We start from the raw sequence: 2,815 nt of genomic DNA, 5'->3' as shown, positions 1-2,815 counted from the left end.
GCCTGTTGATTGAATAAAGTTAGTGGCAGCTGGAGAGGAGAGCAGGTTTCCAAAGATGCTGGGTGGGCTGCCATCCCTCTGAAAGGCAGCAACAGGCACAGCCAGCTCCGTCGCGGAGATGCAGCTGCCCTTGGGTCAGAGGGGCAAGGAGGTCCTCCTGGTGTCTAGTGAAGAGAAGTGGTGGGCAGGCTGTCCTTGTAGAACCCTGCTCTAAACAGACGTGAGCAGAGGGTGCCTACCACATCCCTAAGGCACAGGCACCACCACCCATCAGCTGGGCCAGCCAGAGGGCACTGGTTATGCTTCAGCAGTGGGGATCAGGTAAAGCCTAAGGCACAGGCTTTGGGAGGGTTCATTCTGGAGTGGACCTCTGGCCCCCTTGTCCTTGAGCTGGTCCCAAGAAGCCGGGCCATGCACTGGGAGACTGTAACTCGGGTTTCCAGAATTCCTTTGGACCATTTTGGGCCTTGAAGGATGTTTTATTCCTGCTGAAGCCATTGGGTTTGGAGGGAAATAAAGTGAAAACACACACACATACACACTGACCTTTGTCTACAGCCCAGGGGCCCTGACCCTCACCTGGCTCATCAGCCAAAAGGGAGGCCTTGAGCTCCCCTAGAAAATAAGTGGCAGCTTATATGCACCTGCTCCTGTCCTTCCAACATCTGCTTCTGGACCACCTGCTTCATACCAGACCCTGATCTGCCATTGGAATTAGGAAATGGAATAATTTTTTTTGAGCCCAAAAGCCATTACTGCCAGGAGCTATTCCTGATAAGAATCAATGTGCATATCTAATTGTGTGTATATATATATACCTATTTACATATTAAATGAGTAAGGCCTAATTGCTTATAGTTTTTGATTTCGGCCAATTTCTTTGGTGTTGGGTATTAAATGCAGAACTGCAAGCTGAGTATGCCCTCCACCACTGAACTCTACCCCAGCTCTTGTAGTTTTAAAAAAAAAAAACAGGCCTAGGTATTGGGCACACATCTGTAACCCCAGCACTCAGGAGCTGAGCCGATCTCTGAGTTCAAAGGCAGTCTCATAAATTAAAATTGTAATATTTTTTTCTCACACCCATGGGCATCTTGGGTACCCCATTTAGAAGAACACATGATTGGGCTGGGGATTTAGCTCAGCGGCATAAGCACCTGCCTTGCAAGCAAGCAGTCGTGAGTTTGATCCCCGGTACCAATAAAAAGGAAAAAGACAAAAAAAAGTATTGAAAAAAAAGAACACATGATTACAATAAGAGGCTCACTATTCAGGGTGCTCTGGATCCAAGGGCAAAATGTCCAGCAGAAATCTTTGAGTTGCCAGGCTCAGTGGTGCACTGCTGTTATCCCCACTCTCAGAGCCTGAGGGAGGTGGGTCGTTGCACATTCAAGACCAGCCTGGGCCACAAAGTGAGCTCAAAGTCAGCCTGAACCTCATAGTCAAACCCTGCCTCAAAGAAAAGAAAAGAAAAGAAAAAAGAAATCTTGGAGTCAGCAAGCAGTCTCCCATATTGCACCAGGCTGCCGGCTTTATTGTAATTGCACTTTCTTTTTCCAGGAAGAAAACAGGCAGATGCCGCTTGCCAGTCCAGACACTTGGCTTCCACTAAGTTCCTCTTCATTAACTAGTATGAAGACAAATGTGGTGACTAAATTTGGAATCGGAGGCTTTTAAAGGTGATTCCTCGCTAAGCTCCTACTGCATTTCCGTCCTTGTCTAGGACGGAAAGAGTGCCAAAGAGATACATGGTTGTCACTTTTAATCTCAAAGTAACGCAGGTGACCCCAACTTGCAGCCCAGCCCCTCCCCAGGATGGACCCTGTCAGGCTGTTTGGCCTAAAAAAGTCAGATTTCTGTGGTACTTGGGTAGCACTAAGCCACATTTCCAGCCACATTTTTGTTTTTGTTTTAGAGATAGGCTCTTGCTAAATCTTTTAAATTTCCCAGGTTGGGCTCCAACTCATGAGTCTCCTGCCTTGACTCCCCACAGTATTGAGATTCTGGGCAGAAGCATCCGGTTTCTGAAACTGCTCACAATTTTCAAAGCAAAAGAACAGCCTGATCCCACGTGGGAGGCTAGAGCATGGTTCCCAGCAGTGCTCACAGTGTCTGACCCCAGCTACTGGAGCCTGGAGCTCCCGGAGCCCAATTTCTGGCTGGCTATGGGAGGTTCCTGGGCACAACTGAGGAAGAGGCATGCACTGGAACACTACATTCACCTCGAGAAGAGGCCTAGGTACTAGCAAAAAGCACAGTCAAATAGGCAGTGATGAGTTTTAAATATTCTCTGTGTTTTAGTAAAATTAATCATGAATATAATTTTAAGAATGAATGGCTTACAAGCTGGATATAGTGGCACATGTCTGTAATCCCAGCATTCAGGAGGCCGAAGCAGGTGGTTTGCTATGAGCTTGAGACCAGTCCAGGCTACCCAGTGAATTTCAAGGTTAGCCTGAGCTACAAAATGAGACCCTGTATTAAACAGACAAAACAAAAACCTTGGAAATGTAAGTCAGGTTTTAAAAACTGCAGCACACTATTCCCGAGTTTTCAGTGAACCCCAAAGTTGTCAGGCTGCTTTAAAATTCTGTCCTCAAGCCAGATATGATGACACACACCTGTTATCCTAGCTCCACTCCAGAAGGCTGAAACAGGAGAATGAAGTTCGAGCCCAGCCTGGACAGTGTAGCAGCAACTTAGTGAGATCTTGTCTCAAAATGCAGGGCCGGGGGCCTGGGGTTTAGCTCAGTGGTAGAATGCTTGCCTGGCATGTGCAAGGCCTGGAGTTTATTCCCAGTACCACAAAAACAAG

At 47.3% G+C, this 2,815-nt stretch overlaps 1 protein-coding gene across 3 annotated transcripts in view; it reads left to right on the top strand.

Moving 5' to 3' along the window:
- Il4i1 (interleukin 4 induced 1) overlaps positions 1–2,815 on the top strand; it is a 33,814-nt gene that overhangs the window by 20,989 nt on the left and 10,010 nt on the right. For all 3 annotated transcript variants that reach the window (XM_063253164.1, XM_013147887.3, XM_063253163.1), the window contains exon 2: positions 1,561–1,679. The gene's annotated coding sequence lies outside the window, so the exon portion shown is untranslated. The remainder of the gene's footprint in view (positions 1–1,560; positions 1,680–2,815) is intronic.

The sequence above is a fragment of the Cavia porcellus genome, unplaced genomic scaffold (genome assembly GCF_034190915.1).
Source record: "Cavia porcellus strain 051 isolate PalLab524CR breed Dunkin Hartley unplaced genomic scaffold, mCavPor4.1 scaffold_7, whole genome shotgun sequence".
Taxonomy (NCBI): domain Eukaryota; kingdom Metazoa; phylum Chordata; class Mammalia; order Rodentia; family Caviidae; genus Cavia; species Cavia porcellus.
The sequence above is the reverse complement of the archived record's forward strand: the minus strand, read 5'-3'. Positions and strand labels throughout refer to the sequence as shown.